The sequence below is a fragment of the Nicotiana tabacum genome, chromosome 8 (assembly GCF_000715075.1).
Source record: "Nicotiana tabacum cultivar K326 chromosome 8, ASM71507v2, whole genome shotgun sequence".
Lineage (NCBI taxonomy): Eukaryota > Viridiplantae > Streptophyta > Magnoliopsida > Solanales > Solanaceae > Nicotiana > Nicotiana tabacum.
In genome coordinates, this window is record NC_134087.1 from 186,776,687 (window position 1) to 186,792,165 (window position 15,479).

A 15,479-nucleotide genomic window follows, 5' to 3' on the forward strand; every position below is an offset into this window, starting at 1 on the left:
TAAAAAATAAATATCCCTTTTTTTTCTTAAAAAGAAAAGAACAATTTTTATATTTTTTTTTTAATAAATCAAACTAAAAGACAACTTTTGGTTTTATATATTTTTTTAGAAAAATTCCGACGAGGTTTCGACACTACTTGGACATTGGTTTTATTTTTTCAAAATAAGTAATTATCTCCCTACGCTGCTATTTTTTTTTTTAGAAACCGATCAACATGCGGAACCGAAGCAAATAAATGCGCAAAACAAATAAGATGCAGCAGGGTGGCCTTTTCATTTCTGGTTGCTTGTCCTAGACGGACCCAACCCCTGTGTTGAGCCCCCTAAGTCAAATGCAACATGATGAAATAAGCGTTCCTACTAGGGATCCGGCATGAAGTCGAGTTATACTAGGTTTAAACCTTGGTATTGGTTCTAGACTGTGTACCCGAGCGGACAACTCGAGTCGAGGTGGGGCAACTTACCGGGAACCAAAAGGCCGTCCGGCTTCGTAACTTATCCGTCCTCTTTCTTATTTCGGGTATTGACACTAACAGAATAGGGAGTCTCGACCAGCGAGCTTCTCCCCGGAGGTGAAGAGAGAAGGGTTTCGGCACAGTTTATATATAGTTCAGATAATATCAAAGCGGTAAAAGACAACATTTAGCACGTTATGCAAAAATATGTAATAAAGATCAGATAATAAAGCCAAATATAACAATTATTCTAAGCTCGAATTCTTGAACCCTGAACCAGTGGTTCTGGGTTTTTCCCCAGCAGATTCGCCAGAGCTGTCACACCTCCTTTTTGCGCGCCCCGCCCCGAAGGGTTAGATGCGCGGGTGGAGTTTTTCCAATTTAAGTGACAATATTCGAAATGAGATTATTTATTTAATTCAGAGTCGCCACTTGGGAAAGGTTTGGCTTTTGGTGTCCCAAGTCACCGGTTTATCTTGAATCCCAAATCGAGGAATTTTTAGACTTTTCCAAATGAAGTCTGCGAACCAGAAATTCTAAGTAAGGAATTCTGTTGACCCGAGGGAAGGTGTTAGGCACCCTCGAATCCCGTGGTTCTAGCACGGTCGCTTAAATTGTTATAATGGCTAAATATCTGATTTAAATACAGGTTGTGACTTATGTGCTTTTATTAAGTTTAAACCGCTTTTATTATTATCATTTATTTTATAGAATTACAACGTCGTGAAAATGCATCTCGAACCACGTCACAATCAATGCACCCGTAGTTGTTAACATATTTTGACTCCGTTGGGACTTGGACTTGGGTCACATCAATGTGCACCCGATTTTTAAGAATATAATTTACTAAAGTCGCGCCTAAAGAATCTAAACGCGTTATTATCTTTGTAGAAGGCCATGAAATTTATTAAATGACCTATCTTGAATTCTAAATAATTACCATGGTTATTTATTGAGGGCCCCGCAATTTTGCATCTTTGTTTGGCGAGGCTCATCTCTATTTTAGAAAAGGATATCCTAAAATGGCTACATTTCTAATGCATTTGTCTCTAAAACTAGAAGAAAAGGTACATGCTAATTCAATTATAGGCTTTGGCCTAATCCGGATTTTTGTCAGTTTCTGATTAACTACTTATAAAGTAAAAACGTCATGCCTTGCGAGGATGTTTCAGTCGAACAAAAAAGACTACATATGAGATTGATGAAATGCAATACCTAATCCGAACATTTTTTGAGTTGAACTTAACTGAACTTAATTGGCCTAGATTAAAGGGATTAACTACTAGACATTGTTACTAAGGTGATTTGAATGTGATCTTGTGCACTACCTAACGAGACACAGCAAAAAGACATAAAATAAAGCAAAACAGCATAGTATAAGTTTGGAGTATCTATACCCCGTATTAACAAAACAACTACAAACTAAAACATGAAGGACTAAACTCAGATGAGTGTTAGTTAACATACATTTTCGTACTGTTGAATTGTAAACTAACAACTACACAGGCCCATTAATATACCACAAATATTACGACAAATAACTTTGAACTTCTTCAACTCTTTTTCATTTCATGCTTTCAAACTGTTTAGGTTACACCAATATGGGGACTCGAATGTGTACCTGGAGAACACTGAATATTGAAATGCAAAGAAGAAGTGAAGCAGAAAGGTCAGCAGCAACAGGAATCAGAGTAACAACAGCAGCAACAAACGAAACAATTGGGGCAGAATCTAGATCCCAGCTAGACCAAGTCTCAGAATAGAACAAAGCAAACAACCAAGCAGACTCAGTTGGGAGAAATTAGTGTTGCACAAAAACAGGTCCAGATTTAGTGAAATCAAAACAAAAGGAAAGGAAGCAATTTCTAGTTTTTGTCTGTCTGAGTTATCAGACAAAAATTCTTTTCCAATTTTCTGTTTGCAGAATTTGAACTCTCAAATGTTCAGTCCTGAAATCTATTTGAGCTATCAAAGAATTCTTTCTCAGTGTTCTCTCTCTGTGTGTGTGTTTTTCTTTTTCAGCTTTCAAGGTTCAGTCTCTATCTCTCTTTCTTTCTCTCAAATCTGCCTATCTCTCCAATCCTCTGTATATCTCTCTCTCTCCCCTGTGTCCCCAGGTCCTCTTTTTATAAGCCTTCACCTTCCCCTTTTAACAGCCTGTTTAGAGTATATCAAACACCCCTCCCATGTGCCTTTTCCTTTTCAGTTCCACTTTAGCTAATTAAGTATAAAACCCCATCATTCCCCTGGTAGCCTTAAACTTTCCCATTTTATTAACCAAAAGCAAATATGGGCAGTAGAATATATCTGACAGCATATGCTGTCAAACCATTTTTAAAATCAAAAGCCTTTTTATGCAGGAAAACAGGTTGTGCACAATGCACATGCTGTGCACAAGTGCACATGCCATCAACTCAGATTTCAGTTACAGACCAAGCCTTAGGTTTCTGAAATCATATTAACGACTATAAGTAACAGGACTTGGTTCTTAATTGATTCAGGCAAATGTTCAACAGAAGCAAATCGATTTGTTATTGTTCGGACAGTTGAAACTAATTGACGACACATGTCGACTCGACTATATTAGCATTAACATACACAATCGTAGCCAAAAATCAGACATTTAAACAGTATCGATACATGGTTCGAATTATACTGACTAAGCAGAAATACACTCGAGGAGTCAACTAGTCAGTCCAAACTCGAAAATCAGCTACTTGCACAAACTAATACATAATGCCTTATCAGAATAGGAGGGGGGAATTTAGACAAACAAACAGAGGTTCAGGCAAAGTGGTTGAAGCACAGTTGATAGAGGTCAAGGACATAAACAGAAAACGAACAGACCCTTACAACAATCAAACGAACCAAAACAACTAAGAAAAGAAAGAAAACTCACCTTAAACCGCAAAAGATCAAAACCTTAACTCGGACTTGGTCAGGCCTTTCTTAAGGCTGAACGGACTTTAAACGAAGTGTTTCTCAGACGAGAAACACTTTGATTAAAGTCCATTAGACCTTAATCTCTTCGGTTGAACCAGTGACGGAGGAACACAAAATTTCCAAACTCAGATCTGGGATTCATGCCTCCCTGATCAGATTCGGACCAAACCAAGTATGGTTTGGTCACGAAGGGGGTCTGGGGAGTGTCTGGTATGAAACTGGGGTTAAACTGAGTAGATCGAGTTTTGACTCGAATCTTCAAATGAAGATTCGAGAAGGTGGGGAGGGATTCGAACTACATGGTTGATAGATTTGGGTTCAGGATGGCAAGGGCGTTCTAGGGTGTTAAGGGGAAGGTCACCGGCGTTCATGCCGCCAGTTTCCATGGTGAAGGATACAGGGGCGGCTCTAGGGTTTGAAGGGGATGAGGTTGAAGACGAAGGCTGGGTATCGGATAGGGGGGGCAGGGTAAGGTTATGAACTTATATAGTTAATGGGTGGACGGATCTCGACCGTTAGATCAATTTAGATCTACGGTCTGGATCTGATGGTTAAGTGAACGGTGTCGTTTCAAGTGTTGAGGGTTTGGGTTCGGTCCGGGTAAGACGGGTCAGGTTAGTTTATGGGTTATGGGGAATTGATCTTGGCCGTTGATCAATTTGAGATCAACGGCCCAGACCACACTGGATTAAAACGGTGTCGTTTAGACAACCTGGGCATCACTGGTGTTGGACCGGGCAGGCCTGGTTTGGACGTTGTTTGTTTTGGGCCAATTTAATAAATTGGCCCAATCCGGAAGAAGAAGGGGCCCTTTTCTCTCTTTTTTTTTATTTTTTATTTTTTTTATTTCTTTTCTTTATTTATTTAAAAACAAAACTAAACAAAAATCAAAAAATTAAATACACACTCAACACAATTATATACTAAAATATTTCAAGACAAGTAAAATCAAACAAAACAAAATCACGGACAAAGATGCTCGTTTATGATTTTCTATTTAACGACCGGATTACGGTTCGAATTATGCAGGACACATATATATTTTTGAATTTTGTTTTAATAAAGTAAATAAATAAAAATGGGCCGAAGTCACAAATAAATTAACAAGGTGCCGCACAGAAATCCAAAATTTGTACAGCAGGGCCAATTATTATTTTTTACTTCCTTTTGGAGCGATTGTCGTGCGAAACAAAAATCACGTGCTCACAATCATAACTCTGATTCGTGAAATAATAGCACATGAACAAGTTTTTGGTCCAAATTCCTTACCTCATTGAAGTTCCCTTAAAATCCCTCTTCAAAATCGTCCAAAAAGCTCCCAAGCCGAATTAGAAATGGTGAAAATAGCTCAAAATCGCGAAGGACAGAATTTATACCTTCTCCCCAAACATTTTCGCATTTGTGGCCCTATTTACTGCTTCTGCAGTACCGCATTTGCGGTTCTTCATCTACTTCGGCGAAAATCACTTAACTCCCCATTGTACGCATCTGCGGTCCTATACCCGCATCTACGACTTCGCAGATGCGATCCTCCTAACTGCTTCTGCGGTCCCTTCTCTTCAAGCCCCTTTTCGCTTCTACGACCAATCGTCCGCACATGCAGCGTCGCACCTGCGGTCCCCAATCCACAGGTGCGGAAATACCAGAAGCAGCAAAATTTGCAGCTGCAACAATTCCTCAAACTCCCCATCAACCATCCGAAATCACCTCGAGGCCCCCGGGATCTCAATAAAAAGCACCAACATATCCCAAAACCTTATTCAAACTTGTACCAATCTTCAAAACACCTCAAACAATATCAAATCAACCAAAACACACCGGATTCAAGCCTATGTTCCCAAAATCTTCCGAATTCCGCTTTTGATCAAAAACCCAACCAAACCACATTTGAATGACCTGAAATTTTGCACACACGTCCCAAATGACACAACGGAGCTATTGCAACTCTTAGAATTCCATTCCGACCCCTATATCAAAATCTCACCTACCAATCGGAAATCGCCAAAAATCCACTTTTGCCAATTCAAACCTAAATCTACTCCAGACCTCCAAAACTCATTCCGATCATGCTCCTAAGTTCCAAATCACCTCTTGAAGCTAACCGAACCATTAGAACTCACATCTGAGCCCTCAACACATAAGTCAACATTCGGTTGACTTTTCCAACTTAAGCTCCCTTAAAAGAGACTAAGTGTCTCAAACCTTACCAAAATCATTCCAGATTCGATCCGACCAACCCAATACCACATAACATAGATAAACAAAGCATAAAGAAGTAGAAATGGGTGAAACAGAGCGGTAACTCATGAGACGACTAGCCAGGTCATCACAGTTCGACCCCCGACACTGCACACAGTAGATTACTGGGATCGAGCCATACGACCTCTGCATAAATCGTGTGTGATAATATTCAGAGCTTAAGTCCATTTGATATGTGTTATGGCTTGAGAAGTAATAGTTATGTTAATTACATAAATTAGTTGGAAGTAACTTTTAGTTAAAGGATTATTTATTCGATGCTTGTTATTGAGTTATTATTATTGTTTTCCATGATTAATTAAAATGTCTGTATTTTCTTTGTTGGCCCATAGTAAGTGTTGATGTCGACCCCTCGTTACTATTTCTTTGAGGTTAGACTGGATACTTACTGTGTACATGTTGTTTATGTACTCACGCCACACTTCTGCACTATTCGTGCAGGATCTAAGGCAGGTGCATCTGGTCATCCCGGCACGCACTCCTGATACCCCGAGATTTAGCGGTGAGCTGCCTTCCGAGCCCGTTCTGCAGCACCCAAAGTATTTCTTTTGTATTTACTTCCTGTCTACTTTATTTCAGACAGTAGCTTAGTTTTTTGTATATTCTACTAGTATCTCATATACTTGTGACACCAGGTCTTGAAAATTATGCTAGTAGACATTTGATGATTTTTGAGTATTTATTTCATCACATTTGTTCTTTTCGCCCCCTTTTTATCGTGAAATCGGGTTTCGACATTTCTGACAACTCCTTTTGAGAGAGGATAGGGAAAGGAATTGGTTTAGAGTTGCCACCTAACGGATTAAGGTGTGTTAGGGCACCTAGAGCAGATAACTCATGTTATACCAGTTTACATCACCAGAGATCGGGTAAGGACTCAAAATTAGCTTGAGAGAAAGGTGTTTGGCACCCCCGAGGTCCACAACGGTGGGTCCCGACCGAACTTAAATTAAGCGAATTAGTCTAGGAAAGAAAAGAAATCTATTTAATAGAGATGGGGGGTCCTAAATTTTTTAGCCTAAAGGATCACCCCGTGCAACATTAATAGTATTTCCCAACTCCCTCGAGTCGGGGTGTACTCATATTATTCAACGGGCACAGACTATCATCTCCTGCTACCCGATTACTATCTTTGAGTTTTTACTTAAAGCGTTCTAATCAATTCTAACTTATATCCTATGCGTGCACTACCCGTCCCTCACCTATGGTCTTAGAGGCATTGGGACCTATATTAGGGATAGTTCTAGACCCAGCCTAAGTTGCTAAACAAAGTAAAATACTAGGCGACAAGCAAAACAATTAGGACTTTCAGATAACAAACAGATACATGCTCATATTGACCTCCACACATAAACAGCAAATGCACGCAAACGTATTGACAGTTTTAGCAGTTAAGGCTGTAGATCCTATAGACATGATTTCTATATGAGTCTGGATTTTAAACATGCTAGCAGTAATTTCTGAGTGATTCTATAACTGACTACTGCTTTCAATTAGAGTTATTTGAACCTATAGGCGCCTTGTGCAGTAACTAATAGTAGTGATTACTGGATCATTTTTAGAATGGGTTGACTGAGTTCTATAGGCATGATTTCTAGTGACAATGGTTAAACCAGCGTTGATGACTATTAAAGAAATGAGTAAAGCAGTTAATCGCCTAGTGCAGATCCTATAGGCATGATCTTTAACATTACACTGATTTTAGATTCTATGGGCATTATATCTAAAATTAGACTGATTTTAGATCCTATAAGCATGATATCTAACACTGTATTGACCTTAATCCTATAGGCATGACTTCTAATTAAATAGTATATGGGCAGAAATTGTACCCATTACTAGCAAATAATTGAATCAAACATTGGGGGTCCTATAGGCATGATTGCTAATACATATTGATGTGTCCTATAAGCAGGATTTCTAAAACACATTGCAGAACTTAATAGTTTTGACAAATGAGCAGAATTAATAGCGTAGATGAATCCATATAGGCAGGATTTCTAAAACACATTGCAGAGCTTAACAATTTTGATAAATGAGCAGAATTAATAGCATAGATGAATCCCTATAGGCAGGATTTCTAAAACACATTACGGGGCTTAACAATTTTGACAAATGAACAGAATTAATAGCATAGACGAATCCCTATAGGCAGGATTTCTATCCAGTTTAACAAAGGAAATAAGAAACCCTCTCGATTCCCGATTTTACTAAATACCCCAGAATATGTTTATTACAGAGTTATTACAGACCAGATAATGAATGAATTACATAACAGTAATAAGAATACACTATAGGGAGCCTTCATCATGCCCAAATAAACCTAAAAGCCAGGCCTTCAAACCAATCAGCTTCTAAGCTTATTTCACAGGTACAATATAACAGTAAGTCACCCATAGCACATATAAAATTAGGCTTCCAGTGTGTCAAAGTTCCCAAGGGCCGCAGGGACCCAGGGCAATACTTACACCAGAACCACATACCAAAAATGACTCAAAAGGGATTAGGAACCAGTTCCCAGTGTGTTAGAGTCCACAAGAGTCTCATATAGACTCTGAGTAGTGCTTACACTAGAGTGGTTGAGAGTAGAACCTAAAGGACTAAGATTGGGAGTTTTTTTTAAGAGTAATAGCATATAAATAGGGGAAGGGACAACTTTAACAGTTTGGCTTTCCCAGAATAAGACAACCATAACAAAATTTTAGAACACGGAACCTACAGGCATAATGACATTAAGAAAACAAGCAAAGGTGGCAAAGTACACAGTTTCAAACATGGTCAAGTCAGAAAAGACCTAATTATACTAAGTGTGCATGCTAACATTTAGGACAACCTTGTTTAATCATAGAAAATATTTAGGCAAGTGTCAAGGCAAATAGTCAGATCATCATATAAATCTAAAGGGATACAAGACAGGTTAGAAAACAAACTGGTCGGGCACATGAATTAAGTAACAATACAAATCGTAAAGTTGATGAACTAATTCTATACTAGTAGTACCCTAAGGATGATAAGTTCATAACAAGTTTAGGATCAACAAGCAGCATGTATGGGATAGGTTAAAATAATAAGCTATCCTTTAAGAGGATTCACATTATTCAAAGATAGCCAACCTTGGAACTAACTGTAACGATCCGACTAGTTGTTTTGAGCTCTAGCATGTCGTTCATCAGTTTAAGGCCATGAGCAGCTTTACTTCAGGTATCATGACTTGTACGCGTGGTTGGAATTGAATTCCGGGACGTTCGGAATTGATTTGGAAAGAGAATTCTCATTTCGGAAGCTTTAAGCTGGAAGAATTGACTAAGATTGAAGTTTTGAGTAAACGACCTCGAAATTAGGATTAGAAGGTTCCAACACGATCGTATGATAATTTCAGACTTGGGCGTATGTCCGGATCGGGTTTTGTAAGACCCTGGAACATTTTAGCACCTATTGTAGAAGTTAGCATTTTTGGAAGAATTTCATAAGTTTCGATTGAAGTGCATTTCAGTGTTATTGATGTCCGTTTGGGATTCCAAGTTTGGAAATAGCTTCGTATGGTGATTCTGGTGTTAAGAGCGATCTGAAGTGAATTCGGAGATCCGTGGCCCATTTTGGAGTCACTTGGCTAAAGATACAAATTTGAAGATTTTTGAGAAGTTTGACCGGAAGGGGACTTTTTGATATTGGGGTCAGATTCCAATTCCGGAAGTTGGAGAAGGTCCGTAATGTCAAAAGTGACTTGTGTGCACAATTTGAGGTCAATCGGGCGTGATTATTTAAACGAGAATTTAATTAAGTACACATGATTGGCTTTCCTGACAGCCGTTCCCGGCGCCATCATGACCCTTAGTGGAATTTGGGCCGTGACAATATGGTATCTAAGCATTAGGTTCCCTTAGGTCTGACGAGTCATGAGCGAGTCTAGTACAGTCTTGCAGATTGGTACGGAGATGTCTGTACCTATCTTCGAGAGGCTACAGGGCTGTTAGGAGCACTTCTCTTCTTGATTCCTCATCGTGCGGTTTGATTCCTTTGAGTCTTATGCCTTTATTTCCTTCCTATTCAATTTTATGCGACGTGAAGCGCTTATTATAAATCGAGAATTAAAGAATTTTAATGGTACTATAGATGTGGTGCGGGATGTTTCTCCCTGCATTGTTGATTGGGCTATTGTCGTCGCCTTGCAAAAGGATATCTTGTCATTCCAGCTCAGTAGCAGTATTCTTGAGAGCTTTAAGTCTATGCACAGATTTCTATGATTGCCCATGATCAGTTATCATACAGTATGGACATGTTGGTAAGGTTCTTGCCTTTGTATTAGGGCAGTGAAGGATTTGAAAAGGAGGTCTACTTAGTGCATGATTCAGATACTTGGTATTTCATTTCCGGCGGAGAAAGGCAATTGGCCTACGAATGTTCAGGTTTGGGATGATAGGGTAACGAGACTTAGTGTTTTCAAGTGTGGAGAAATTTTCATCTGCGCGTGGTATCGTCGTCCTCGATTGAATATGTTAGGTTCGCCGGTGTTATGGTTTTCTTCAATTCGCCTTTGGGGCAGGATATTATGAAATAGTATTGGAAAAATGGTTGTCAGAGATTGTGGGGTGTGGTGTTTCAGGATTGAATCGGTGTTTCTAATGTTGACGGCTTGAGAAAAATGATCTTTGGAAAGGTTTAAAGTTAGTAGTGATCTATTGGTTCGAGAGCTACCGAGATAGATTTTGAATTAAGGCAACAACCAGGCAGCCAAGGATGAGGAAGGACATGTGGGGAGTGTCAGCTAGTGGTTAAATTTCTAGAAGGCTGGGTATAAGAAGCGGGGGTCGAGTAGCTGATTAAAAGAGTGAGTTTCGCCAAAGTGGGAGAGTGGCGGAGTTGCATATGGGTTTTATGGAAGGATGACTATGCACCTTTGAGGAAAGTTCGGAATGATTTGGGAATGTTAGTGGGCAGTGATTGGGTCTACTGATTTAATTTGAAGTATTGGCGATTATGCAGCGGGAAGTTGGATATGACAGAAGGGAGTTGCTCTATATGAAAAAGGATACAACATGACTTGGGATGGAAGGATATTATCGCATATTTAATTGATGTCCACGAGGAGTGAATGGACTTGTGCAGCTGGTGAATGAACACGGGCTCAGGATGGGTTATTGATGTCGTAGTAGGTAATTTCCACATGTGGTTTATCCCCTGTGAGTAGGTTAGCGATCGCGTGGTTGGCGAAGCTTCTGCAAAGGATTTTATTGGCCATCCGGTAAGAGGTCAAATATGTGGTTATTGATGGGGATTCAGAGTGTTCATGAAGTGCTAACGGAAGGATTTCAAGGAATCTGGCGGTTTGATTGCGCCAAAGTCATATCAATAAGAAATAAAGAGTCTTGGTGGGTTCCAGAGCTATGTAATAGTGTCTTTAAGCTAAGTGGGAGAGTCCCACCACCTATGGTTGATTACATGGTCGTCTATTTATGGGATTTCAGGTTATGAGCATATGGATGGGTTATTCCAGCTAAGGGAAAAGAACATAGGTGGTAAGTTGAGCAAAGGAATTGACAAAGGTGTGTTGTAGTTGGCCTTATGGACTCATGTTTTGGGCTTTGGAAAGATTTAGGATTTATGCTCCGTACAGAGGTGATTTACAAGGGAAGCGATTCAGTCGAGTGTTTCATAGAAATGGGTGTTCATGTGCCAACGGAACCTCGGAGTTGATTGTATTCGAGACCAAGCCAGAGTGGGTGACTCTCAACAATGGTCCTAGCAAATTCAATAGTTAAAGATGTGGTGCCTAAGGATTCCGAGTCCGTTGTATGGTTAAGGATCGAGCTTTTGTAGAAGATTATGATAAGAGGCTTGGAGTGTTCTATGGTATTTTTGACTTGTAGTGTAGCAGTTGGGAGGAAAATGAGAAAAGACTCCGGGTTCATAGAGGAATTATCAGAATAGATATACCAATTAAGATGTGAATAAGCGCACAAGGAAGGTATGGGGTGGTTCATTGAATTTGAGACAACATGGTCTCGTGTTTAAAGACCACACGAGATGAGTGCGGATTGAGTCTGTTATGTGTTGGAGGGAGTTATTATTATTTCTAAGACAATTGAGGATAAGTTAGAAGAAGTAGATTTGGTTAACCATTATTGAATTGGCATAATGGTGGCGGTGATCAGTTCATTCAGCGTGATTAAGTGATGCATGTGATTTGTGGCGGTGCGTGCGAGACTTGACGACCGTCGTAATTGATTTTATTTGGAAGTATTCAAGTATTATGGTCTTGTTATGTGTAGGCGGATCCCGGAAGGGTCATGGTGGTTTAGACCACTACTTGAGGATTTGAATGTTCTACGGTTATGAGAATTCACTCATGTGTTGCTATGGTTCTCCTGAAATGAGCTAAGTAAAAAGTTTTTATATGATGAGGTATTAATCTATTAGTGGCCCAAGAGTTATGATGAAATTCTTGTACTACCGCATATTGGCACATTGGGTGCAGTGAGCGATATGAAATTTGAAAGTGAAGGTCAAGGTTGCGGTTCGGTGTTGGCAAGAATGTCGCGAGCTCGGATGAGTAGGAAAGGAGTTTTGAAGTTTAAAGTAAGTTGGTATTGTCTTTAGCTTTACCAGAGATCAGTGCCTTGTACAAGAGGCTTCGTGTATTGATTTGTGGATTCTTGATTTGCTTTATAGCATGGTATGGCCGGTGGTGAGGATGTGCAGACTTGTTATCTGGTGCGGAAGGTTGTGGGAGCGTGTCCCACGAGAAGATTGTATAAATGTGGCATGTAGTCACTTGATTGATTGAAAAATTTAAACCAAGTATGAAGATAGTGGTGATAACATTAATTTGAGAATTTATGCCTGGAGTGCACCTGGTTTATTGGGTTGTGGACTATGGAGGATTGATCCGATTATGATGGTTGATCTCGTGTGTTATGAGAAAAGGGGGTATTGTGGACCCATGAAAGGTTATTAGCCTAGTTTGGTACGATCATAATCAACTTGAGGTCTGTGGATGGATTTAAATATGAATGTGGGCTCTATATCAGGCCAGATGTGTTCATTTCAGCATAGCACTCCTTATGGAGGAGTATTCGGACGTTGGATGCGATTTCATCGATGGCTATTTCATGTAATATTATTGTGCCATATGAGCTGCGAGGCATCTTGACAATTCTCTTATGTGTTGATGTTCCGCGTAGCGATGGTGTTATGTGAGCAGTATGGCTCTTGAGATTCAGATCATATATCGTACCCCAGTTGTGTTTGCGTTTTGTAGCTTATGGAGCTATGTGTCTCCCTAGGGATGGTAGTATGCACTTAGAGTGCTTGTGAGCGATATTTGGTATTTTGTTGTAATGAGCAATTTAGCTCGGTGTGTATCACCTTATGTGAATTTTATGTGTAGATCGAGTGGCACGCCGCCATGGGTATGTTGTTTGGATCGGATTGCACGCTGTAACAGTGTGATGTTGAGTACAATTTCTACATTCTGTTTTTTTGTGTTTTGTTTTTCATTTTCTAAGGAAAGTTCATAGCAGTTGCGTGAGTTGAGTAGTCCCTTCCAGAGTTCGTCTTCCTTATGTATCACGTTCGAGTTGGTAGCCTATTGTTACATTGTGGCATCATATGATATTTTTGGTTATGTCCGGGTGGCTTATTGCCTAAGCAGTTCATACCAGGTGAGACAAGATTATTGGATCTAGGATCAGCGTAATCGAACTATATGAAATGTATTGAAGAACAAATACCATTATTTGGTTCAGAACAAGATGACGGTTGTTGTTATAAGTATAGACCCAATGATATGTTGATTCGACAGTTGGTTATGAATTTCTTGCATCTTCCGTCATGGTGGTATTGTAAGAGTTAGAGCAAGACCTATATATGTCATGAGGTGCAATGGGAGCATCAGATTCGTGGAATTTCGACTATTAAGATCAGAGAATGTAATTTTAGTCCTGTGAATAAAGTGCTGCAAGGTGTGAATTCAGCAAAGGTATGCAGTCAAGTTCTGGTACATCGTGTGGTGATTATACGATGATCGTATGTTGGAAGCAGGCCTGACAGAGAATTTCGGATGTAGAGACTAGGCTCTAAGGCCTATTTGCCTAAATACAAGAAAATATCTTCAAATTTGATCGAGCTAATATGCTCAGCTGAGTTGTGGTAGCACAGGTAGGTGCTCGAGGTGTTAAACAGTGGTTTCGGACAACTCCAACGTAAAACTAAGCACGTTTGAATACGAACATATGTTTAAGTGGGAGAGAATGTAACAAGCCGACCAGTCTTTTTGAGCTCTAGTGTGTCGTTCAACAGTTTGAGGCCATGAGCAACTTCACTTCATGTATTATGACTTGTACGCGTGGTTGGAATTGAATTCCGGGACGTTCAGAATTGATTTGGAAAGAGAATTCTCATTTCGAAAGCTTTAAGTTGGAAGAATTGGCTAAGATTGAATTTTTAGTAAATGACCTCGGAATCAGGATTCAAAGGTTCCAGCAGGATCGTATGATGGTTTCAGACTTGGGCGTATGTCCGGATCGGGTTTTGGAAGACCCGGGAACGTTTCAGCACCTATTGTAGAAGTTAGCATTTTTGGAAGAATTTCATAAGTTTGGGTTGAAGTGCATTTTAGTGTTATCGATGTCCGTTTGAGATTCCGAGTCTGGGAATAGCTCTGTATGGTGATTCTGGTGTTAAGAGTGATCTGAAGTGAATTCGGAGATCTGTGGGCCATTTTGGCGTCATTAGCTAAAGATAGAAATTTGAAAGTTTTTGAGAAGTTTGACCGGAAGTGGACTTTTTAATATCGGGGGCAAATTTCGATTCCAGAACTTGGAATGGGTCCATAATGTCAAAAGTGACTTGTGTACAAAATTTGAGGCCAAACGGACATGATTTGATAGGTTTCGGTATCAAATGTAGAAATTTGAAATTTCTAAGTTCATTAAGCTTGAATCGAGTTGCGATTCATGATTTTGATGTTATTTGGTGTGATTTCAAGGCTCGACTCAGTTTGAATGAGGTATTAGGACTGGTTGGTAGGTTTGGTTGAGGTCTCGGAGGCCTCGGGTGTGTTTCGGATGCTCAACAAACATTTTTAGCCTTGTGGGTGATTGCTGGTTTTCTGGTGTTAGTGCAGTAGATTTTTACTCTATGCGATCGCATGGAAAGGAGTGCGATCGCATAGTGCAAAATTTGGAGGCTGCTGTTTTGGCTTATGCAAACGCATGGAGAGAAGTGCGATCGCATAGTGCACTTTAGGGGCTATTGGACATTTGGCTTATGCGATCGCGGGGAAGAGTGTGCGATTGCATAGTGCATTTTGGAGGCCGTTGGGATTTGGCTTATGCAATCGTGGTCGGAGGAATGCGATCGGATAGAAGGGTCGCCTGGACAGTGAAGTGTTTTAAAACGGGTTTTGGCTCATTTTTATCTTAAATCTTTCATGGGGGTCGATTTTTGGAGAGCTTCAAGTGGGGATTTTCATCATCTATGTCAAGGTAAGTTGTTCCTACTCATTACAAGCTAAATACAAAGTTTGTATGTGAATTTGGTCAAGGAAATTAGTAGAAATTTGAAATTTTTGAAGAAAGATCTAGAATGTGTATTTTGGATTTTAACCACGAATTTGGGCATGAAAATGAAAGAGAATTATATATTTGAATTCGTAAAGTTATGGGTAACCTTTATCTTCGAAAATTTCGGAATCCGGGTACGTGTGCCTGAGGGCAATTTTGTCAACTTTTCAATCGGGGTTAGGAATTATTATAAATTGGATTATAATGAGTAATTGAACACCTATTAATGGATTTACATAATTATTGGCTAGTTTTGGAG